General features: G+C 37.8%; 1 long non-coding RNA gene across 1 annotated transcript; it reads left to right on the forward strand.

The window, feature by feature from the left end:
• On the forward strand, positions 1-26,128 carry LOC107127006 (uncharacterized). Its single transcript, XR_001484267.4, has 8 exons — positions 1-120; positions 232-410; positions 3,774-3,890; positions 5,038-5,203; positions 6,387-6,505; positions 19,181-19,343; positions 22,318-22,434; positions 25,614-26,128. It is a non-coding gene; the product is annotated as an uncharacterized lncRNA (long non-coding RNA).
• Positions 26,129-26,804: the final 676 nt, after the last annotated feature.

Consider the following 26,804-nt stretch of genomic DNA (forward strand, 5'->3'; position numbering starts at 1 on the left):
AGGGTATAATCTTCATGAGTGTAGAGCTTTATCTCTTATTCACATCTAAATCCCATCGATACTTAAAATGCAAGATTTTTTGCTCAATAAGTTGTGTTTCAAGAAATAGGCGAATAACAGGTGAGTGTCCTTCCTCATTAAATGATTTTCCTCTCCTAGTCACATTTAAAAACCGACAACAATAAGAACTATTTACATTATTTTGTCACTTTTTTGTTTGTTTGTTTCCAGCCTCAATTTGAAAGATGTATCTCCAGCTGAAATGTATCACCTCATGCAGTGGATGCTATGATGTGTCATTTTCTGCTCCTCCCTCTGCAAATGTTGATCCCAAGGAAATTCCTTAATAAATCTCTCCTGGCTGAGCATGGTGGCTCATGCCTGTAATCCTAGCACTTTGGGAGGCCGAGGTAGGTGGATCAACTGTGGTCAGGAGTTTGAGACCAGCCTGGCCAACATGGTGAAACCCTGTCTCTACTGAAAAAAAAAAAAAAAAAAAAAAATTAGCTGGACGTGCTGATGCATGCCTGTAATCCCAGCTACCCTAGAGGCTGAGGCAGGAGAATCTCTGGAACCCGGGAGTCGGAGGCTGCAGGGAGCCGAGACCCTGCTCAACTGCACTCCAGCCTGGGTGTCACAGCAAGAATCCATTTCAGAAACAAGCAAACAAACAAAATCCCTCTTCCTACTTATTAATCTGTAGCTCAGAGTTTGCTTCCCAGAGATAAAACTCCCTGTTACTCTAGTGGGGTCAGAGAAACCAGACACTGAATGGGATTTTAAAGCTGGATCACCTGCCCTTTGCTGGAGATGAAATTGAGGATCCCATTATTGGTAGTAGGTGAGCACAAATAGCCCCTGAGCATGAGGTAGCAACAAATTACTAAAACTTTTATCAGTGGCAAACTGGGGTGGTGGAAGGGACAGCATTAGCTCATGCAATGCATTAGGCATTTGAGAATTATGGAAGGTAGGGTGATTTCAAGGATATTGGACTTGGGTTGCTATTGCTAATTTCTATCAATATTCTGGTAAAAGATAACAAGCTAAAAGTGATTTATCTGCATTAAAAGCCAAATGTGAAAGCCAGAGGGCCTCTTTGGTAGCACACAAAGAAACTCAATAGGAAGAGAGCAGAGAAAGGCTGAAAGGGTTAGCAACCTCCTTTGTCTAAACAAAATATAGAGGCCTTTTTCCTAAAAGATAACAGGTATTCCTCCTTCAGTATTAACCTTCTATCCCTGACCCTTGACCTCCTTGGCCATCAGGAAAATAATTTAGGCAAAAATTTACAATCACCTAGGTAGGAATATACCAGGCCTGTGAAGAGACAAAAGGAATTACACCTCTAAGGGACACTAGGACCTGACCAACATGAATTTGTATGAGGTGGGAGAGTATGCCTGGGACTACGCTCTGAGGATGCTGGTCCAAGGCAGGAGGGTAGAATATAAACCTGGATAATACTCTTCAAGGAATCAGAATTAATCACTCGGGAAAGAGCCCTGGAAGATGATGTGAATGCATAGTTAGAATACCACCTAGTAGCATGCCACTTAGATGGCCCATTCTAGGTGAGGTGGCAATTTTGGAACTGTCAAGGCAGATGGTAGAAGAAGAGATAAAAGTCTCAGAGATATGGGTATGTTAAACATATAATATATGGCTGGAAAGCCCATTAGATATTTCTAATTTATGGGGGTGTGAAGGGACAGTAGGAAAAAGGATTTACTGAAATAATAATGAATATGCTGGTGAGACTGAACCTGGTAATACTGAGAAGTTTATCTACTGCCCTTGTCTCTAGGCCAGGTGAGTGAGAAATACCAATACAGAACTAAGATGACTAACAACAATGGGATAACATGGCCTAAAACAATAGAGGCCAGATGGTAACTGTTAGCCATCAGAAGGGACATGGTCGCAATTGCCCTAGTGACAATTAAGACTGGAATTAAGTCAAGAGGTCAAGGAAGCCCAACTCAGTGTTATGGAGATAGTTAATAGAACACAGTATCCCAGGAGTAACCCTAGGTAGGTGGCCAAAAAGTTTATCACTCCATCTATAACACCAAAGATAAATAATCAGGAGTCTGAGGGTTACTGCAGATATACTGATAAAAATCCAAGAAGACCTACTCAGTTTCCATTTCAGAGCCAGATTTTGGACCTCAAATTCATTGACTGAAGAAAAGTCTGAGTCACCAGGTGAAAAGGGCTCCACAAAGCCACAGCAATTGTACATGGCTATGATTAACTGCCAAGTGTTTTCCCAAGGGGGCCTTCAGGTATTTACTCAGGTAACTGTAGTAGGAAAAGAAAAATAGCTGAACACTTTAAAGAATGTTGGACACAGGGCTGAGATGATATGACACCCTGAGACCTGAAGAGTTTCATGGGTACCCTGAATGATTCCATATGGTGGAATCATATGAGAATATATAATAAATTGTGTCCTGGCCCCGGAATAATTCCCAATGGGTTCACAAGATGTATAGACTCACCCAATAGTCATTTCTAGAGTCCTCAAATTTATAACAGTTATATTTGCTAGTTGGTGCCATCCCGTATACTAGGTTCTTGGCCTGTGGTATATGAGCAATTGAAACCAAGTGGAAATCTCTGGAAATGCTCTATTCATACCCCTAGCCAAGAGTAAATAAAACACAATATAGCATTCTTAGGGACTGACAGAAATTAGCATCACCTTTAAATCCTTAAAAGATACAGGGCTGGTGGTCATCATTGTGTCTTCATTGAATATAGAAGCCTTTCTTCTGAAAAACAAAATATAGTGAACAAATATTGGAGCATAAAGTAGATTACTGTAAACTCAAGAAAATAGTACCCCAACTATTGCTGTGACGTCAGATGTGGTATATTTGCTAGAACGGAGTAACATGGCCTCAGAAACTCAGATAAGTGACCACTGATTTGATCTGGTGAATGTTGTCTTTTGCATCTTTATTAGAGAAAAAGGAACAGAAAACCGAATATATTTACAGCTATTCTGTTATAACACAGTTTGAAGGAATCCAGTCTGCCTGGACATCTCACAGAATATCATATTGCTCCACTATTATATAAATGGCATTATTATAATTGGACTGGATGGGCAAGAAATAGCTAGCATGATGGAAATCTTGGTACATGTACTCCAGGTTTTGAGCAATAAACTCTACAAAAATTCAGGGTCCCATCGTGTTAATGAAAATTTTAGAGGTCCAGTATGCCAGGACATTCTCTGCAAAGTAAAGGATAACATACTTTGTGAGTTCCACCATGAAAGATGAAACACAATGGCTGATAGACCTGGAGTCAACATGTTTTACACCTAGGGATACACCTAGTGACCTGAAAGTCTGGCAGCTTTGAGTGTTTCTGTGGAGTCCTAATAAGATAAGTAAGCAGCAATGAGGAAGAGGTCCAGGTGTGGGAGAACAACTGTTCTTAGGAACGGCTAATTACAAACCCCTGGCAAAATTACCTCCTTCTGCATGTAGTCCCAGTAGCACGACCCTATAAAACTTTCCTCCAGCCCCTGCCACTTTGCAGACAGTCCCTTCTCTGTTATGCCTGCTGCTTTCTCGCAAGGTATCTTCATACTTTCTCTAATAGTCTGCCTTCTTTACCCATGACTGTCTTGGTAAATTCTTTTACCACTCGCAACGCTGGTCCCAGCCAGTTGCACCCATGACATTATGGTGGCGCGTACAGGGACTGCTAGGGGACTCCTCCTTTACTTTCCCCCCTTTCCTCTCCTCCAACTCCAGGTTCCCGGTGGACAGCGTCCAAGCACGGAGACAAGTGAAGGTCCCCAGCCAGGGCCACTTCCTGGCGAACCAGAAGGTCTCATAATGAAGACTTCTGACGGCTGCCGTCCCCATTAGGTGAGAGTTTGGAGTTTTGCCTTCATTTTCAGTTTTCTGGAGGACAAACTCTAATAGCCCTCTGGCAATTGATGGCACCTGGTGTAGCCTGAAGACCAGGAGGTGAACAGGTGTGGCCTTCTTGCCAGGGAGGGAGGAAGGCTCTCTCCTATCCTTACTGGTCGAAAGTCCCCAGTCCCTATGTGCAGCGTTGACTGGCAATGGAAGTTAGACCAGGGCAAATCTACACATGTTTTGGGGGACCCAGGACCCCTCTTTCTCTCTCTAAGTTCCCACATGAAGACAGCCAGCCACTTTGCTTCGGACATCTTAAGCCAGGTGATCCCCGATAGCGCCGAGAGGGTAAGTCGTCCCTCAACATTTCCCCGCCCCGCGCCCCCATACCTGGATTGAAAGCTCCGCATAATTTGTACTGGACTGACCTGGGGTCGCTCACCCAGCGTTCATCCAGCGCAAGGCCCTAGCGCTGGGAGATCTTTTCCAATAGGTTGGATGCCTCTTTTGAAAGTGGATCCCTTAGTGGACATAAGTGGAACCCCCTTTCCTTGGAAGGAGGCCCCGAGAGAAATTGTAGTTCATGTTCCTAGTGGACATTGTTTCCCAGTCCCATCATGGTACAAAGCCCCTCCATTCCTTCAGACTCGCCGCTGGGCTGTGTTTTAAAGCTTTGGGATAAATCTGACCCTCAGACTCTCAAAAAGAAACATCTAATTTTCTTATATAATACAGCATGACCACTCTATAACCTTCCAGGTCAGGAGTCCTCTTGGCCTCCAGGCAGGACTCTTGCCCCCTACACTATTCTGCAGCTTGGCCTTTTCTGTCACAACTCTTTTAAATGGTCTGAAGTTCCTTATATCCAGGCTTTCATGACTCTGGGGATCCTGATCTCTGCCAAACCTGCTGATGTGCTTGACCAAGTTCTTTGGCCTCACTTGCTCTTCTAACATTTTGGACGAACCTTCTTTTACTCGCTTCTGATCTCCCCAACCAGATGAACCCACTGAGGCCACACCTTCCCTTGACAAGCCACCTTCATATTCAATTACACCTAATCCATCTGCTCCTTCTCCCTCACCTTACCCCCAACATCCCAACCCTGAATGTCATTTTCCAGTAACTTACTTGTCAAATTTGTGTCTTCTAGAATTTGGCAGTTTCAACTTCAAATGATGATGTGAACGGGATGTCATTATCTCCCCAATGATGTCTGATATCTTTACAAACCTCCCCTGGATTCAGCTGGACACCAATTTTGCCCTGACATGTTCCCCCTCTCTGATGAACCCCTTCCTCCAGCAAGATCCAATATTGTAAGTCCCACATTATGGGACAATAACACACAGGGTCTCCTGATAGACTAGTGACCATAGGTAGGGTCAATTCTATGTCCCAGGCCCGCAGGAAGCAGTTGGAAGATGAGACCTCCACCTCAATGTCAAAGATTTGTCATTGTTGTTCTGTTGGTGGTGGTGGGGTGGGGGGATGTGGAGTCCTAATAAGCAAGCAACAACAAGGAATGGGCCCTGGGTAGGAGAGAACAATTGTTCTGAGAGTCAGGTAATCAACTTGCTGGCCCAACGACCTTGCTTTGCATTTAGCCCCAGCAGCATGACCCTATAAAATGTCCCTGCAGCCCCTGACTCTGCAGACAGCCCCTTCTCAGGTGTGCTGCCTGTTGCTTTCTTGCAAGGTATCATCATACTTCCTCCAATAAATCTATCTTCTTTACCCACAACTGTCTTGGCAAATTCTTTTACCTTCTGTGACACCAGCCCCAGTCAGTCACACCCACAACAGGCTCCGAGCAGGAGGGGCTCTGCAGTAATTCCAGGCTTCAGTGCAGGCAATCTTGCTGCTGGGGTTGGCTTATATGACTTGGAAGGCCCTGTGGTTTTGAAGATATGAGTGACTGGAAAGAATTCCATACAGATTTTATGGCAAGCCCCTAGTGGGAGAATCTCGTGCAGACCCCTAGTATTCTGGAGATTTGCAGCCTTTGAGAAACGTTTCCTTGTATGATATTGTGACCTGGTATCTGGGCTAGTTTGTCCCACTAACCTTCTTCCTCTTAATATACCTTATATTTAGAGAATACAGATGTTCCCAGAACCTATAAGAAGTGAATTCGAGTGATAAGAGTCAGCTGTGGTTGATGTTTGAGTTTGTACTGCCTATATCTCCCTTCAGGAATAAAGTATTTATTTCCCTAACTGTTGGGAGGAATAGCATAAGATGGCCCTCAATTATCAGCTGTTTAGGGGGTTATCCTCAGAAGAACGTTGCCTTAGCCAAGTCACACCTTTTTAGGGTGTGCCTACACTCAATGTCTGATCAATTTGGAAGTAAACAGCCAAGGTCATTCATCCTAATTTGAGAGATCTCTTAAACACCAGATGAGTTCAGGAGCTTCCAGTGGGATGGGCTGAGGTTTTGTTTGGGATGACAACCTTGTTCAATTATGCTTTCCTCACTTTCTTTTTCTTCCTTTCATAGGCATTGATCCTAAGAGCACCCCTTCATAAATATACTGCATGTGAGTCTCCCTCTCAGAATCTGCTTCTCGGGGATACTGTGACACATTGTTGATCCTTCCTTGGTGGACACATATTAAGGTAAAGCCACAACTGACTGTATATCATTCATTAGAATAAGAAAGGAAAAGATAGTCAATAATATGTCTTTTATTTTTTCCTTTTTATTGGTTTTCTTCCCTCTTAAACTAGAAGTTTCAAGAATGTCTAATCATTTTTTTCGTTAAATCATATTTACATAGCTGAAAGTTTTAAATACAGAAACATAAGGACGTGTAAATTTATTTAAAAAATAATAACTTCTATCCTCATCATTCTCACTTTTATACATGCACCTTTATTTAATATGTTTCTTTGTTTAAAGTATCAGAGGCCGATACAAACATAGTTTCAGAAAATCTCCATGATTTTTATGTTACTCTGGATAAGTCATAGTTTTTCATAAATAACACTGAAAAATTTAGAGATACCTATTGTGTTAAGATTTATTGTTTCTCCCTTTTATGGGTTGTGGTGAAATAATATGCAGGGGACATAGTCCAATTATAGGTAATATCAGAGGAAAATATACTACTAAATATAGTATATGGTTTCTGGTTCAAGTCATTAGCCAGTACTACCATTTTTTATTTCCTTCCAAGGTCATATTGAATACTTACATAATATTTCAAGAGAATAAAATAATGAGATCATTGGGAAACCACAATGGTAAGAATTTGCAGACATTTTGGGAGTTAGATAAAGATTGGCAGTGAAGTCACAGCAGATGAAATACCAGAGCTATGTTTTTCAAGCTGTGTACTGTATAACTCTAGGGGCTCAATTTACATAGACTTATGCAGGGTTTAACCTGCTCAAACATCTAGAGAGGCCCTGGAGACACCAACCCAAGGTATACTTATGAGTTGTTTCCCCAAATTATTCCTAAAGGAGTTCCAAATAAAAGCCAACAAATTCAAAGAGCAGAAGTGGGCCTTGGGGCCATAGAAAAAGTCATTAAATGAATGAATACAAAATAGCCCAGAGAGCAAGCCTTTCCTTTCTCCCGCAGCCAAACAGAATGACTGGTAAGAGAAGATTTGCTCTCAAGGTAAAACACTGGAGCAAATTACAGAAAGTCTCTGGTCTTTCTGGGAAGAGTTTGAAGTCCTAAGAGAAAAGCACCCTGGAGCTTTGGACAAGTCCTAACTGCCACAGCAGATAGGACTGGGGAAACTAGAAATTATAATCTGCCCCGAGAGAAAGAATTTATCCCACTTCACCTCGAGAGTCACTTCTTGTTTTGGCAACTGTGTAGGTCTCCAGGCTCCCTGCCTATATTAATCAATCTAGTCATTCAATTAATTATGAATAGGCAATCAAGACTAACAAGAGAGTTGAGAACAACCAGCACCATGGGTTTTAGCAATAATAAGACTGCCTAGGAAACAAATCATCTGAGAAAAAAGATAATTGAAATATATACTTAATATCTTTAGAGAGTTTCAAATGATGCTGCATTTTTAAAACCAAACCAGGCTGTCATGATAAGATAAAGAATGACAAAAAGTTCTTGAAAATTAAAATATGATTTTTGAGAACAAAAATAAAGAATTTTCTGATTGATACTATAAAAATGGCTGAAGAGCAAATATGTGATCAGGAATAAAATAAGTTTCCTAGACTATGATAAAAATGTAAAGTATAAGTAAGTACATGATAAAGGTTGCAATACATGGATGATAGACTCAGAATGTATAGCAAACAGAAATAATGGAGAAGAAAAAACATTTAAAATTTAATAGAGAATTTTCAAAACTAATATTATAGTATGACATATATAGTATAAATGTTTATGTTGAAGGGGCCTACAGAATTAATGAGAAAAATTACAAAAAGACATACATGTAGAAAGATCACAGGAGAGAAAAGGGAGAGTAAAAAACTTAAATATTAAGAAACAAATATCATATTTTCCTCAGTTTCATCAGCAACACTGAATAATAGAAGACAGTAGAGTAATATTTTCTAATTTTAAGCCTATAAATCTATATGTAAACAAATTATGAGAAAAAATAAAAATTAGGAGATATGGAGGAACTCAGAAAATTTCTAATCTGTTAAGCCCACACATACACATATATATGTTTATATGTAAGAATGTGTATGTACACATATGATTTGATATGCATATACATATACATATATATGTGCATATTAGAGTTTCTCAATTTTGGCACTATGGACACTTTGGCTCAGATAATTCTTTGTTGTAAAAATGTATCAAGTGCATTGTGGGATATTTAGCAGCATCATTGTCTGGTAAAGGCAGGGGATCAAAATCACCTCAAGTTAGAAACCACTGGTATCCTTGCATATATATGTGTATGTACATATGTGTCATATGTATCTATATATACACAAACACATGCAAAAACCATGTTATGCACATATATGTGTAAGATTTTATATGTATAGGATTATATATATAAGATTATATATATACCTGTACACATACATATATGTATATATGTAAGATTTTATACAAGGTATACATAATATATAGTTGACCCTCGAATAACATGGGGGTTATGGACACTGACCCCCATGCAGTAAAAACTTTGACTATCACTCTTTATTTTTCAAAACCTTTATGAATAGCTTTCTCTTAACAAGAAGCCTAACCAATGTGTAGTCAATTAACACATATTTTGCATGTTATATGTATTATATACTTTACTGTTACAATAAAGCAAGCTAGAGAAAAAATATTAAGAAAATCATAAGGAAGAGAAAATATATTTAATATTTATTAAGTGGAAGTATATCATCATGAAGGTCTTCATTCTTATTGTCTTCAAATTAAGTAGGCTGAGAAAGAGGAGGAAGAGGAAGGCTTAGTCTTAATGTCCCATGGGTGGCAGAGATGGAAGAAAAGCCATGCAAAAGGAAATCCAAACAGTTCAAACTTGTGTTGTTCAAGGGTCAAAGGAATATATGGACAGATGATAGATAGAAGATTAGATAGATATTAATGGATGGATGGATGGATAGATAGATAGATAGATAGATAGATAGATAGATATAGATAGCAGCCCAAAATCAGCATTCTGGAATGGGTGGCCTCGTAGTAGTTAAGTCTTGGTGTTGGTCTTAGCACTCACAGATAGGCCTTGGTTTTTCCTGTTGAACATAAGTAGTCTCATAGAACATAAACTTGAGACAAGTCCACTCTGTGACCATGATGAAATAAGAGAAATAAAGACCACTATGTAATCATGTCTGAACACAGACAAAATACAAATATTTTTCAAACCACGAACGTGACCAGCATCTTCCTATCTTGTCTAATAAGAGTGACTGTTTTATCCTTATCAATTATATCTTTAACCTTTATCTAATGTTCTCTCCTTCTAGATAGACTTACTACAACATCCAATCACAGAATTACTTCACTTCCTGAGAGCATGCAATTTAAAGAAAGCCCTACTTACTTAAACTCTCCCAAATTATATAAAGTAATTCTAAATCCAATAGTAGGTTCATTCTAACACTCCTTAGTGAGATGCTTCCCCACAGTTTCCAGCTGCAATAAGTAATGAACTCAACTTCTTCAGCTGCAGATGCTCCTGGTAATCCAAGGAAGTATTACATAGGATATAAGAAAAATTTGCATATAAATTAGAAAAAGTGAAGGACACTGGAAAGAAAACAACAACAACAGAAGCCATTAACCATTTGCCATTTAGAAGCTTCAGTTACACAGGGTTTTATTGCTTTTTTTATGATCCATATGTCTTATTTAAGTTTACAGTAAATAGTATTTAAATGTGGATATAAAAATGTTATTTATTGGTTTTCAGCCTTTATTTAAAAACCTACAAATAAAGAGAATAAACTTAAGTAGAGTAATGTACCTGAATATACTGATCAATATTACTTACCTTGATGTTGCCAAAATCATGATAGAGATGATGGAAGTTGAGACATGGAACAGAAAAAACAAGATGGAGAAAAATCCAGTGCGATAATCATTACCTCACCTTTCATAGAGGAGACTCATCTTTCATATCTAAGTCTCCTCTAGATAGTGTCTCGATAGTGTTAAAAGTTGATGAAAAAAGATATAAAGCCATAAAAATATAGTTTAGTTAAAAGTTGAAATTACTACACAAAAAACTAAAACTAAATCAGTAAAAAGTGTTGAATTTGTAGCAGGCGCATGGCAATAGTCTAACTACAGTGAATTCTCAAACTTTATTGAAGGAAGTAAATAGTTACTGTTTAATGTTGACAAATCAAAAAATAGAAGTATAGCACAAGATTTAAAGTTGTTATATTAAACTCAGTGTGACCAGTATAATAAACTTTTAGCAGTGGCAGCAACAGCAGAATAGAAAGGAAACCATGAAAAATGGTAGATTTTACTCTACTCTCTATTTCATAGATTTCTGCATACATTTTAACCACATGTGCCTATTAGTTCCATAATTTAAATAAATAATGGTACTCTCATGGCACGTAATACTTTGCAATAGTAATGTTTACAGAATATTAAGTGAAAAAGCAAGTTTCAGAAAAGTATGCATAACATGAGCTCATATATGTAAATATATACAAAGTACATATTGCAAATAAATATTATATATAATGTATATAGCAAATGTATATATTCTGTATGTCTTACAAGATGCGCATTTCATAACGACAGATAAATCTTGGAGAATGGGTGGCTTGGAAAAAAGTGAATGGATTTGATAGATATTTAGAAAATGTATGGCTGAGTGATTAGGTGTGGAGAATAGCGAGATGTGAAAGGAAACTGGCATTTTGGCTTGAGCACTAGATGGATGGTCATTCTGATAAAGAAAAATCACTGGGAGAAGAAGAGGGCTGCTTGCTTATCTGTCAGTTCATTTGTGTGTTTTTTGTTTTTGTTTTTTTTTCCAGAGGATGGGGAGAGCAATAATAACTTTGATTCTGAACAAATTAAATGTTTGTATTTAGTGCAAACATCTAAATGGGCGTGTTCAATAGTCAATTGGATATACAGGATTGAAACTTGCAAGAGAAATTCAGCCTACTGATACTGAGTGATAGTTGTAGCTTACAGTGGCTCCTAGAGGTAACTGAAAACATGGACTGTAGGAGGTGGCTTAGGTAGACCAAGTGGACCAAGGAGAAAAGAGGCATGCAGTCTCTGAGGAACATAAATATTTGATGTTGAAAGAGTATTAGATACAGGTAGGTCATGTGGTCTAGAAAGTGGGAGGGAAAACATCCAGATCTCTCCCTCATATATTAGGGTACTATCAGAGAAGCAAGGTTTAGTATAGGAATTTGACTTCACACAGCTGTGGAAGCTGATTAAACAGTCTCAGACCGCTTCTTCTGTGTCTGATGCTGGAAGTTGAAATACAATAGGCATAGACAGTTGGAAAGGGAAAATGGATACGAAGTGGGGGAGCACCGGGACAATCTAGAACCAATGACCAGGAGATGATTGTAAATTTATGAGGACAGAGTGGAACTGTCTCCAACCTTGATGAACTGGCTGTCCTTCAGGAGAAGCTGGTACCTTTCGTCATGGAGTTAAACATGCCCTGGCCCAGAAGTCAGAGAACCTAAAGGAGGGTCAAGGAAGGTGGGGCAGTGCAGCTTGGCTAGGACCCCTACTGGAATAATGTGAGCAAGCAGAGTAGTAACAACATGCATAAGCTACAAAAGTGCCTGCCTTGGCCTGAGCATAAAGACAAAATGGGTGCTGCTTCACTTGCCCACAAAATCTCGCCCAAAAATATTTTTTGGTACCTACCTTAACCAGGAACATACAGGGAATTTAGGGAAATGTAGTTCAACTTAGCCAGGTTGGCAATTTAAAAACTATCAAACCTGGTGATACTTTTTAAGGATGTAAAATTAGTCATTAGTACCTTCTCACTCTCCATTATCTAGTTTATTTTCTAATTCTTAGTCCAAGAAGTCCTTAGGGGCCTTTCTCAGGTATTGCCCATCTATGCTTATGCTAAATAATCAACATGCAGCCACTTAACCCACTGCCATGCCAAACTCAAATTCCTCAGTGCGCTTATCTCAGCAAGGCTTCAGGAAGTAACAGTACTCCACACAGTGCTCGACAAATGTTTGTTGAATCCAGATGAGTGAATGGCTCCAGATTGAGTTAAATCACATTAAGATATAAACTGCTGGTAACATTGCAGAGGCAATGTGGAATAGCAGAAGAAGCAGCAGAGATATTCTCTGGGGTTCGACATATCTGAATTTTCACTCCATCACCCTTGTCTTGGTAAATTACTTAATCTTTTTTTCTGAGCTTTTGCTCCCCTCTGTTTTAAATTGGATTAATATTATTATAGCTGACAGGGTAGTTATGAGAATACATGTCTATCACAGTGCTTGTTACTTATCAATCAGTCACTCAACAGATATTAAAACACTTCTGCTAACTCTTGGAACCCAACAAGAGGCCTTTGAACTCTTGACCCAATATGAAATTAAGTGAAAAGTTCAGCTAGCAAGCATATGAAGAAGTTAGATTTGGCAGTGGGTCACAGAGTGGGCCTATCAGACTGGTCTAAGAGTATAAAACTCTGCTTCTCCTAAAAGATATTTCACACACACACTATATACATACATAATATTTTATTGCCTTTTCACCTCTTTTTGTCTTCCTTTGCTTTTGAATCCACGGGACTCCTAATGATAATGATTTTTTTTTTCCCCCAAGAGCTAACACAGTATGGGAGAGTGGAAGACAGCCAGTGACAGTGAGGGAAAATCAGTAACATTGAGAGGCAGCAGGGACCTATATAGGTCATTATTAAATCATGGACTACCATTAAAAATTTAACACTAGTCAATAAGGATATTCAGTAGGCTCCAACTTGCAAATACGCTGTGTGACATGACACTGTTAAAATTGTTGCCTGGTATAATCTCCTTACTAGACACACCATAGGAATGAAGAAAAAAATAGACTGTGAGCAATAGGTACTTAGAAAAGCGTTGATTATTTTCTTCAGGTAAAGACTCTTTTACCAGCACCCTTCCTGTAATATTAACCCTTAAGTGTTCTCTAGGGGCATATTTCACAAGAATTTTGTCATATCATCTGGTGGTAATTTGTCCTGCCTTCCCCAGCACCACAAAATAGCCATGGTCTTTGCTTTTCTCTACTGGTTACTTATGCACTTAGCTCCTTATTGTTCTATTTTACTTTCTGTTCTATTTTCTACCAGAATGCAAGCTTCCTATGTGCTCAAATGTTGGTGATCGAAGGTATGGGAAGACATTACAGTTTTCAAACTTGGACCTGCTTACACAAGTTTTCCAGTAACAATCACCTGTTTGTTCTTTGTTGTAAAACCTTTCATATACTTTTATGAACCTCCTCCTATACCACTGCTTTCAGTCACCCGGAAGTACAAAGATGAATTCCTAAAACAGAGAAAGTGATTATGAGATTAGCTATTTCAATGTTACTGATGTTTAGCTTCCTATATTGAATTTGTGATTATAAACAACATTCGAATTTCACTAGTAATGATCTTTTTAGCTCAAGTTATAATTCTGCAATGTCAAGGGTATAATTTCAGTTTGGTAGAGTATGTATTTTATATCATCAAAATTTAAGCCTGATGCACTTTTTCCCCAGGTTAATGTACATAAGTCAATTGCTTAAGTATTAACAAAATGTCCTAAACTCCAGGCTCCACTTCCATGAGTTAAAATATAAGAGTCACATTTTAATATCCTTTTATCAATTCTTTGCTACCCGTGTGTTTTTCCTTTTAAAAATCAGCTATATAATTGCTGCCTTTCACCTCTGAAGTTGATACTAATGATGGGCAACACACTCCACATTTGCATCCATGCCTGGAAAGATCTCAGTGTGACTTATGTTCCTACCCACACAGCTCGCACATACAGCTTGGCTCTCTTAGTACTCTTTCCAATAGACTCTGTGCCCATAATGTAAAAGTTTCCATATTTCCTTTGACGTGAGACAGAGAAAGAGAGGGTGAGAACAGAGAGAGCACCAGTTGTTTGGAATCTTATAGACCTGAGAACCTTTGACTCACTGTCTGTGTGTCATACTGACTCAGTGCTGTGAGACTGGTGATATTCCAGGCATTTAGCTGTGGGACTCCTGTTTTGCCCTGGAATTTTGAAAATGATCCCAGGTAAGGCTGATGAAACAGCTGTGCCAGTGTAGCATGTTATCTGTAGCAAGTCCAAGTCTGGCATGTGTTTTTAAACAAGATCTGCAAGTTGCATTGTGAAAGGTAATATTTGAAAGTCAATGACATTTGAAAATACTTTAAAAATAGAAACATGTTATAAACGTGGGTATCTGTGATAATGGGCGTGGAGTTATACAAAATCCTCCAGTAAATAATAAAAATTCACACGTATTTAGGGAATCCCAGTTGAATAGAAGAAATAGAAATTACCGGATTAACATTTAACCAACATTCCAGACTTAGAGTAACTTTCTGACTTCGAGATAAGTTGCTGCTGAGAGAAGGGCCTCATTGAATTCCCTCATATTACAGTTGCCTACAAATGATTATTATGTTTCCTTATTTCAAAAGTAGGTCAGATCCCAGTATGCTTTGCTGCATTTAAATTCCAGTCATGAGACTGATATGAGAGAAACATAAAAGTGGCTTCTTCTTTTTCTGAAGGTTTACTTATCTGCATGGTCTTTTTTTTCCTACTTGCATTACAAAGCTAAATTAGTTTATGTGAATTATGAACAATCTATCTTTATTGCAGCTATCTTCAGCCACTTCATCTATGTTGCTAATCACCTACCATGAACATGCAAAGTACTCTTAACAGTACCAAAATATTTACGACATCTTATATTTCTAAAGTATTTCAAAGGACTATGTAGAAACACTAAAATAAAAACCTGCTGTATTTCACACAGCTGACAGTTTAAAATCAGACATAAGCCCTAGTGAAAACTTCTGCTTGATCTTCAAATTACAAATATCATTTGCATAGGAAGAGAAAAACTATATTTTCTCAATGGTTCACTCACAAGAATCCCTTAGACTATTGAATATTAATGCAATCTAGGCAGACACTTGGGCATTGCAGATGAAAGGGAATGTTTGTACTAGTAATAGCGCTTGTCCAAAACCATGACTGAGTAGAGAACAAGAATCTACATTTATGTACCACATAATGATGTTTTGGGTCAGCAATGGACTGCATATAGGATGATGGTCCCATAAGATTTTAATGGAGCTGAAAAGTTCCTATCGCCTAGTGACATCTTGGTCTTGACCATGTATAGGCCTAGTGTTTGTATCTCCATTTTTAACAACAAAAAAAAATGTTTAAAAAGAAAAATAAAATAAAAACAAACGCTTATAAGGATAGAACATATTTTTGTGGAGTTATACATTGTTTTATGCTGTTATTACTAAAAGCAAAAAGTTAAAAAATTGAAACTTTATAAAGTAAAAAAGTTACAGTAAGCTAAGACTAATTTATTGTTGAAGACAGAAGTTTTAAAAATAAATATAGTGTAGCCTAAGTGTACAGTGTTTATAAAGTCTACAGTGGTGTAATATCCTTTGCCTTCATATTTACTTACCATTCACTCACTGACTTACCCAGAGCAACTTTCAGTTCTGCAAGCCCTATCAATGGTAAGCGCCCTATACAAGTATACCATTAAAAAAAATCTTTTATTTAACATTTTTACGGTATCCTCTCTATGTCTACATATGTTTAATTCACGAATACTTACCATTGTGTCACTATTGCCTATAGTACTCAATATAGCAACACGCTGTACAGGTTTGTAGCCTAGAAGCAATAGATTATGCCATATAGCCTAGATTTGTAGTAGGCTATACCATCAAGTTTTGTGTAAGTATACTCTATGATGTTTAGACAATGAGGAAATTGTCTAAGGCACATTGTTAAGCAATGCATGACTGTAATTACTTGTGGTTGAGAATTGGGAAGCTGTTTTTCAAGCACAAGTAAATAAAGGTCATCATTCCTTTTAGACTTTAAATTACAGCTGGATTTTGAACTCCTTAAGAAGCAGTTTGGTTTTCAATCCATTACTCTTCTAATGGTATTAACACTTTCTCAATATTTCTCATTGAAGATAGAAGCAACACAAATGAATTCATAGTATGTATAGGCACTCATATATCTTTTTTTTTAACTTTTAAGTTCAGGGGTACAAGTGCAGGTTTCTTACATAAGTAAATGTGTCATGGGGGTTTGTTGTACAGCTTATTTCATCATATATGTATTAAACCTAGTACCTATTAGTGATTTCTCCTGATCCTCTCTTTCCTGTCAACATCCACCCTTTGAAAGGCCCCAGTGTGTGTTGTTCCCCTATAGTTCCCCTATATGTGTCCATGTGTTCTCATCATTTAGCTCCCACTTGTAAGTGAGAACAGGCAGTATTTAGTTTTCAGTTTCTGTGTTAGTATGCTAAGGATAATGGCTTCCAAGATGCGTTTTGAAAAGCTATTGATCTCATATTCTAAGTTGATGTCCCAAAGCAAGCTTGTCCAACCTGCAGCCCATGGGCCGCATGCAGCCCAGGAAGACTTTGAATGCAGCCCCACACAAATTTGTAACTTTGTTAAAACAATATGAGATTTTTTGCAATTTTTTTTTTTAGCTCAGCAGCTATCATTAGTATATTTTATCTGCAGTACAAGACAATTCTTTTTCCAGTGTGCCCAGAGAAGCCAAAAGATTGGACACTCCTGCAGCCTAAAGGAAAAAAATTAGTCCCCAGATATTACAGTCCTCAGGAATTTCTGTCTACAATGGAACATTTATATTTATAAGATAAAAGTTAAACTCTGCTGGGAACATGGGAGAATACTCTAGACTTTACTTATATCTTAATGGTTTAATTTAAATAGGTTATTTGAAAGGTGTTTTTAAATTATTTTAATATGTTCAGTATGTAATTTTGCATTCATTTACTTATCTTTCAATAATATGTTCTTTCACTAAAAGTATATTTTTCACATAATAGTCAATATTTTCTAGAATGGTTAATGATTTATTGAAATTTAAATGGACGTGATCTCAGAAGCAGATTATGTGTATGAGTAAGACAGTATGCGTGTGTGTGTGAGTGTGTGTGTGTATATGTGTGTGTTTTAATCCACTTAGGTTCTCCAGAATCGCTCTTGCTTATGAAGCAGTGCTCATGGTGTCTCCTGAACACTTGTTACATCGTTTCTCCAGGATAGAGTGGTACTTGTGAATCACTTAGATAAAAACGAGGTATACACACACAAAAAAAACTCTAGAAAAGTGACCTTACACTCACCAAGACCCACCATATTTTTCACTGGGTCTTTATTTTCTTCAGGAAGAAGAGAAATGCTGGAGAGACTTGGACTACACTTTTCTATTTTAGCCCATAGACGCAATGTCTTGAAGTTTCTTTCCTGTTTTTCTCATGGCATTAAACTCTTAGATTTTTAAATAACAAGTGAATGCGCTCTGTAGGAACTCTAAGGATGTAGGCGTAAAGGAGAGGTAACAATCTCCTTCCTTCTCTAACCCTGTATCTGCCTTTCTTCCACACCGTTCACATTCACCTCAAATATCCAGCGTATGCAAGTCAGTGTGGAAAACACTCTTCCTAACATCATTTTTTGCACAAACACTATATATACATATTTATATACAATACATACATGCCTGTATGTGTCTATATATTTGTATTGTAAATATTTATTTTCTCTATAGTATGATGTTTTGAGCTCTTAAAAAAAAAAATACTTTTCTGGCTGAAGACAGACTGCCCCACAAGGGCTAGCTAATTCTTAAAGACCACAAAGGGTCCAGCCAGGAGCATGACTTTGATAAACAAACTGACCAATTAGGGCCATGTTACCTCTATGTTGTCCAACCACCCAAGGATACAATCTTCCTCTACTTTAATTATTCAGAACCAGGTGCCAAGCAACTTGAGATCACCCCTCTAGTCAAAATCCCCCAAACTTTTTGCAATTAGTCAATCCTGAACTGTTCACCCTGCCCGCTTTGCCTTTACCATGCAAACCTCAATAAAGGCAGTGGCCTGAACCTTCCTGTTGTTCCTGTCTTCTTGCACCTGACTACCCTGGTGTCTTTTCCATGCACCTCTGGGTGGTGTGCAGTGCCTCCTGTCTGCAGGACCTATGAACGTAAGAAACTGTTTTTTTTTCCCCCGACCCTCCTTTCCTGGCCATAATTGACTGACCATGTCATAAAATAATACAAAATATAGGTTTATACATAAATATATACAGATACCTGTACATACACACAGATAATTATTTTTTTAAAATTAAATAATATTTAAAACTCTACACTCCAGTTTGTTTTTCTTTTTTTTTTCTTTTTTTTTTTTTTTTGAGACGGAGTCTCACGCTGTTGCCCAGGCTGGAGTGCAGTGGCGCGATCTCGGCTCACTGCAAGCTCCGCCTCCCGGGTTCCCGCCATTCTCCTGCCTCAGCCTCCTGAGTAGCTGGGACTACAGGCGCCCGCCACCGCGCCCGGCTAATTTTTTGTATTTTTAGTAGAGACGGGGTTTCACTGTGGTCTCGATCTCCTGACCTTGTGATCCGCCCGCCTCGGCCTCCCAAAGTGCTGGGATTACAGGCTTGAGCCACCGCGCCCGGCCCAGTTTGTTTTTCTGAATATGTATCATGCATAGTCATCCATATCAATTCATCTTTTTAATGGCTGTGTATTATTCCACAGTGTCCATGGAATATGAATATCATTCTGGATACCTTCTGCTTGACTACCCAGATCTGCTTGCCACTCACCTCTATGCTGCTCTTCAGGAGGCAAACTCCCGTGGTTTCCCTTGTCCTCTGGTTGGGCTGACAAATAGACAGGAGATTAACAAGAGAAGAAAAAGGTGAGGGCAGCTTATTTATTCCCTGACTGCCTTTGTGCAAGTCAGACTCATCTTGACTGTTTTTCAACTGAGCACCACTTCTCCTCTCAAGGAGGTCTTTCTCTATTTCCTTCCTTCCTTCCTTCCTTCCTTCCTTCCTTCCTTCCTTCCTTCCTTCCTTCCTTCCTTCCTTCCTTCCTTCCTTCCTTCCTTCCTTCCTTCCTTCCTCTCTCTCTTTCTTTCTTTCTTCTTCTTCTTTTTTTTTTTTTAACAGAGTCTCGCTCAGTCACCCAGGTGGAGTCCAGTGGCGTGATCTTGCTTCACTGAAACCTCCAACTCCTGGGTTCAAGCGATTCTCCTGCCTCAGTCTACCGAGTAGCGCACCACAACCCCGGGTTAATTGTTGTAATTTTGCTAGAAACAAGTTTTTGCCATGTTGGCCAGGCTGGTCTCGAATTCCTGACCTCAGGTGATCCACCCACTTCAGCCTCTCAAAGTTCTGGGATTACAGGTGTGAGCCACTGCACCCGGGCCCTTTCCTCTACTTTCTTCTTCTGAACTTTGCACAGGTTCCTCTTTTTGGAATTAGGGAAGGTAGCAACTCCAATGCTACTAAACTTTGGTCATTGAAGTAGCACTTATGGTTTCCCTACATACTAATTATACTTTTAAAATACTTCCCTTATGGATAATGATCATGACTTCTCTGTTCCCTTTGACTCTGGCTGATAAAATTATTCAGTGTTACCATGCTACTGAATATTCACTTTACTTTCAGTATTTTTGTTGAAGTAAACGTCTTCTACCTATATTCTTATGTACTGTGCTTTTATTGCTGTAAAGTATTGGCCAAAAGTAGCAATGTTCATTCAAAAGTTAACTTTTAGTATTTATAGGTATTTCCAGATAACTTTCTATAAGGTTTGAAACAATTCACACTTTCACTAGCAGTTTAATTATTTAATTATTTGATTGACTTTTAACAAGCAATTTGAAATTCTTACCATATGCCAGAGACTCTATAAAGGGTTTTAAGAATATTAACATAATCTAGTATATAAAGTTTCCCATTTCCATATATCTTTACCATATGTTTGTAAAGTGGTGTCTCATTTAAATTTGTATTTAGTTGGCTATTACTGAGGCTAAGTATGTATTTACTTATTATCTATCTATCTATCTATCTATCTATCTATCTATCTATCTATCATCTATCTTCTACCCTCTATCTTGTCTAAATATATTTCCTTGTCAATGAATTGTCTATTCATATTTTTGCCATTCTATTGTATGTGTACATTAGTGAGACAAGTTAGATTGAGAGGCATTTGGATGGGTGGTTGTAATCCAATACATTTAATAGCTTTTAAAATACATCACAATTTTCAAATTAAATAATTCTGTAAAGACAACAAGAAATCATATGTAATCAATTAATCATATGAATCATGTTATTAATTAATCATATTAATCATATGTCATATATGCTTCTATGATCCACAGCCAGTACTTATACAATGGTGTGTGGTCAAAAGGAATGCTTTGCATTTCACTGACAGAATCAGAGACATATGTAGATTGGTGAACTGCCAAAAATAATGCATTTTACTAAGGTGTCGTTTGTAAAGTAACATTATGGTTTATAGGTTGTAAAGTAACATTATGGTTTATAGGTTTCTAAAATGTATAAATGTGGCTCAATCATACATGCAAAGGCCTTGGAAAAATTGAGTTTACAGATGAAGAAACTGGGTTTCCTAGCAACACAGCTGGCTAGTAGCATTGAAGTGGGAAGAATCTAAGATTAACAAAGTAGATCTTAATGCTTTGGCTTTTCTTATTCCTAAAACGGGGAAAATAGTACAGCAGGGTTGGGTTGACTAAGTGAGACGATGGGTGTTTTAGTGTGAAAAACCCAAACCCCTATATAAGACAATGCTTTAGGGAAAAACTGGATCTAGAACCCAGTTGCTCTGGCTTGTCTGTCTCATACACTTTGTGCTGACTGCCCTCCAAGAAATTCTGGCCATAGGCATTTTGTAGATCCTGAATAACTTAGGCAAAGGCATGCCAAAAAATTCTTCAGTTAGTCTTTAGTATCCAGGAACCTAGAAATCCTCAGTAATAGATATGTAACATTTTTTTAAACTCAGGGTTCAGCAACAGAGGTAATAGTCAAAACAAACATCAAATATTTTCAGTTAAAAGGTGCCAGATGAGAGATAACTCCTTTCAGTAGGAAAACTCAAGTCAGTGTGTTTGCTCATGCATCAAGCACGTTGCGTTTTTCCCCACCATCACCCTGCTATCCCACCTAAAGCACTTAGATGAAAAAAGAAATGCAAAATCTCCAACCTTGCTAAGAATAAGTTGTGATAAGCAAGTATGGATGATTACAAGTGTGGATAATGCAAGGCCACATAATGAACTGTGTCTAATGATAGATTCAAAAAGCTGATCCCAATAACAAATTTGTTTTTAATGAGAATTCAGGGAAATGCTATTATTTTCAAACCATTAAACTATACAGTAGTTAACTTTTTATTATATATGTAGTCTACTCTATAGATTTGTTTGGTTTTTTATTTAAAAATCTATGGTATGCATTTTTCTACCGTAATTTCTGAGGACTGAAGTTTGCAAATTAATCATCTGTACAGTTCAATTAGGCAGAAGAATTATCATCTTAGCTATGTCAAATAAAAATGCATTTTAAGGTAAAACATTAGCAGTAAGTATATTCTATCCAAGGCCTGAAGGATATTTATTTCATTTACTATTTTTACCTAAAAAAAATCTGTATTAGTTCCAGTTTTGAATAAGATGAAGTAAGCATACTCCTACCAAATGCACCTAAAACTTCTGTATAGAATGCATGAAGAAGCTGTCTGAGGACTCAAAAATAAATGGGAGAAGGTGGAACTGGAGAAAAGTGCCAGAGTTTGATATAGCAACAAAATGGATATTTCTTATTTTATTTTATATTTTCCACTAGTTCCAAGGCTGGGCTCAAAGGAAGCTTAAGACCCATGCTTACTACATGCATTCAGAAAAGGTGCCACAGAAAAGTCTCTGTTTCTTATTTGAGGAGTGGGAAAGAAATTCCTAACAGGTAGGAGAGAGTCAAATAAATATCTGTACTTTCATTTCATCCATTCTCTCCTCTTCCAGTCCCAGGCAGTAGAGGAAGCAATGGCATCAACATTCAGACAGGTAACCACAACTGTAAGGGAGGTGAGCCCTTCTCTCTGTCCAGAGGAACTTTGGTCCCAAGGGTGTGGAAAGAATCACAAAATCTCAATTCATATTCTCTCTCTCTCTCTCTCTCTCTCTCTCTCTCTCTCTCTCTATCTCTTTCTCTTTCTCTTTCTCTCCCTCCCTCCCCATCCTTTTATTGGTTGTCCTCTAAGGCAGCCATAGTCATTCCAAGTATGCAACAGAGTGGGGAAAATAAAACTCTGGCTTTCTTGGCAGAGGGCTGGAAAGCATGGATCTTGTGAAGTGAAAAGTTTCACAGAAGTGGTAAAGAAGATAAATAATACACGACATGAAGCGGGCTTATCCTAGGAATGCAAGGCTGGTTTAATATTCAAATATTAATTAAAAAACAAAGTAGAAAGCAGATGATGTTAACTGATACAAAAATTTTTGATAAAATTCAACCTCTATTAAGGAGCAAAACTCTCAGTCAACTAAGAATACCAGTGAACATGTTTTAATTGATAACAATAATCTACATGAAAACCCCAACAGGTATCATCAGGCTTAATGAGAAAAGATGTTTTTTTTTCTCATAAGATTGGGAACATGGCCAGGATTAAGTCCTTGCCACTTTTCTAACTATTCCTATCCCACATTGTAGTATATATTCCAGACATTGTAATAAGGGGAGTAAAAAATATATACAAAAATTCATTGGAAAGAAAGAATAACATTGTTTCCATTTGCAAATAAAAATTGCCTATGGAGAGCTTAGCAAGTCCTAGGATATGAGGTCATCATAGGAAAACTCAGTCACATTTCCATTTACTAGTAATGAACAATTAGAAACTTTTTTTTAATGTCAATTACAATGGCTCCAAAAGGTTTACAAATATGCGTATTTTAAAACAGAATCTGTATACTGAAAATGACAAAATGCTAATGAAAGAATTTAAAGATGATATATGTAATACACACAGATTGGAAGACTCAGTCTACTTAAGATGTCAATTCTCCCCAAATTAATCTGTGTTATCATACAAATCTCAAAAGGATTTTTTCATTCAGAGAAAAGAATATTCCAAAATTTATAGAAAATGTTGAAATAGCTAGAATAGTCAAAAGTTTTGAAAAAGGGGAATTTGGAGCACTCACACTAATTTAAGACATTATAAGGCTTTAGTATTTAGGATGTAATATGGACAATCAAAAAATAATAATAATGTTTCCAGAAAAGAATCTTTCCTCCAAAAAAGCATGACAAACTAATTTTGGCAAAGGCACACAGGCAATTCAATAGAGCAAAAACAGTCTTACCATTTGTTTCAATGAACAAATGGTATTGAAACAATTAGACATCCATTTATAAAGAAAAAATGAACCTCAACCTCACACCTTATAGAAAAATTAACTCAAAATAGACCAAATAACAAAATACAAATTGTAAAAACTATAAAACTTCCTGATAAAAAGAAAATTTTTATAACCACGTGTTAGGGAAGAAGTTATTAGATATGACACCAAAAGCATGATTGGTTAAAGAAAAATATTGATAAATTAGGATTTCATCAATATTAGATAAACTTTTTTCATGTGAAGGAAATTATTAATAAACTGAGAAGTCACATAGGAGAAAGTACTGTAATTCATAAGAAGTCTCAAAATTCAGCAATAATGAAACAACTAATGCAATTAAAAAACAGGCAAAATATCTGAACAGACACTTTACCAGAGAATATATACATATAGATAATAAGCATATGAAAAAACTTAACATTAGCCATTTGAGAAACGCAAATCAAAGCCACAATGAGATATCACTACAAGGCTATAAGAATGACTAAAACCGTTAATGACAACAACAACAACAACAAAAAGAAAACCTAACAATACCAAAAGTTGGCAAGGATGTGGAGCAACTAGAACTCTCATGCACTGCCAGTGGGAGTGCAAAATTGTACTGTCATTCCGTAAAACAGTTTGGCAGGTTCTTGCGAAGAGAAACATATCTTTACCGTACAATCCAGCAATCCCCATTCTAGATATTCCTCATATAGAAATTTGAACATATGTTCACACAAATGCATGCACACAAATGTTTATAGTGTCTCTATTTATAACTGCCAAAACCTCTAAGCAATCCAGATGTCATTCCTTGGAGAATGGATAAATGAATCACGGTACATCCATGTAATTAAATACTCTCAGTAACCAAAAGGAAAAAATACTATTGATCCTATTGACACAATAACAGGGGTGTATGTCAAAAATCTTATGCTGAATGAAGACAGTCTCAGAATGTTCCATCAATTTCAAATACTTTTAAAAAGTAAAACTATAGGGAAAGGGAACAAATCAATGGTTGCTTAGAATTCAGCATACAGAGGGGGTTTGATTACAAATAAGAAGTCCAAGAGTGTTTTTTGGGGAGATGGAACTGATTCTGACTGTAGTAGTGAATACCTGAATGAACAAAAATATGTATTATATTTTATATATTGTATATATAATATATATTACAATTTTAGAACAAACTAAGGTCAATTGTACTTAAATAAATTTTAAAACAGTAATAACTCCTTTTACCATAATCTTTAGTTGCCTTTCTTGTTATGCTGTCACCTAGAGCAAACCACGTAATTTTAAACAATGCCAATCATAAGGCCAAAAGAAAAGAACTGAAGTTGCTCCATTTGTTCTAAACTGTTGCAGATACTCCGTGATGTATTTTTACATGGTATATCTTTATAAGAATCCTATCTTCCTATAGTTCAATGGTTTTACAATACTTATTAAGGATTATGAAAACAACTCCTCTAATTCTCTGTTGATGTATCAATACATAGGGGTATCAGTGTTACAGCTATTCATCATTGACAAGTATAGAGTGTCTACAAAATTATTTTTCTTATTTTAATATTTTTTGGACTAGGGATAGTAGAAATGCATGCTCAATGGCATTTTGTTATAGAAAACTGTATGCAGAAATATTTCCTCTTCACCATTATATGTGTTTATAAGGATTGACACAAACATTTATGGTAAGAAAGATTTAAACTTTCTCTAACTTCATTTCTCTGATTTTTCAAGAAAGCAGGACTTGAATTTCAACTGAGTAATCTTCAGCACTCTCTGGGATTTGAGGAAATGAACCAATACTTAAATTCAAATGATATGGACAGGAGACGGAAATACTGGGTAAAAGATGGCGGTTACCTGGCAAAGGCCCCACCCTTAAGCCTGAAGACCCTCAATGCTAAATAAGGACAGGCATTTCTGTTTTCCAGCCTCAACATTTTTTTGGCCTGCCATGCCCCCCAATTGTGCCCCCATATAAACCCAAGACCTTAGCAGGCACACACACAGGCAGTTGAATGTCTGTCGAGACCAGCAGACCAGCGATGGTGGAAGGAGGTGGCAGAGAAAGGGAGAAGAGGAGGGACATCTGAACTCTGAGGGGAGTTTGGCCAGGGGTGGTCGGAGAACAGCCGCTGGGCAGCCCAACTCCAAGGGAAGACTACCTTCCCACTCCATCCCCACTTCTGGCTCCCCATCCATCTTGCTGAGAGCCACCTCCACCACTCAATAAAACTTTGCACTCATCCTTTGAGCCTGCGAGTGATGTGATTCTTGCGGGAGGCTCGGCAAGAGCTCGGGATACAGAAGACTGTCACACTGGCCCTCTGCCCTTGCGATAAGGAAGAGGGTCCATTGAGCTGATTAACACTCAAGCCGTCTGCAGACGGCAAATCTGAAAGAGCTTTGCAACACATGCCCACTTGGGCCTTGGGAGTCGCAGTCACCCACTCCTAGATGCCTCCCTGGGGCGGGATCCCAAAAGCGCTCATCAGGGCCTCTGCACCTGCCTGTCTGCGTGCTCCCCCTAGGGGTTTGAGCTGCAGGGCAACCAAGCAGGCGAGCCACACCCATGTTTCACATCCTGGGAGGGGAATCAAGAAACTCTCCTGTTTCAACATATATATTACTGTGATTGTCTTTTTGGTGTGTCAATTTGATTAGGCTGTAGTCTCCAGTTATTCAATTGAATACTAATCATGTTGTTGGTGTAGAGATGTTTTGTAGATTTTGTAGATGTGATTTAAATCCATAATCAGCTGACTTAAAGTGATGGAGGTTATTTTAGATGAACCAGATTCAATTAGTTGAAAAGTTAAGAGCAGAGGTGAGGCTTTGCTAAAGAAGAAGACTTTCTGTGAACAGTAGCTACATTCTGTGCCTGAAAGTTCCAGCCTGCCCTTCCTGATGCCCTGCTCTACAAAC

The sequence above is a fragment of the Macaca fascicularis genome, chromosome 12 (assembly GCF_037993035.2).
Source record: "Macaca fascicularis isolate 582-1 chromosome 12, T2T-MFA8v1.1".
In the NCBI taxonomy this organism is placed as follows: domain Eukaryota; kingdom Metazoa; phylum Chordata; class Mammalia; order Primates; family Cercopithecidae; genus Macaca; species Macaca fascicularis.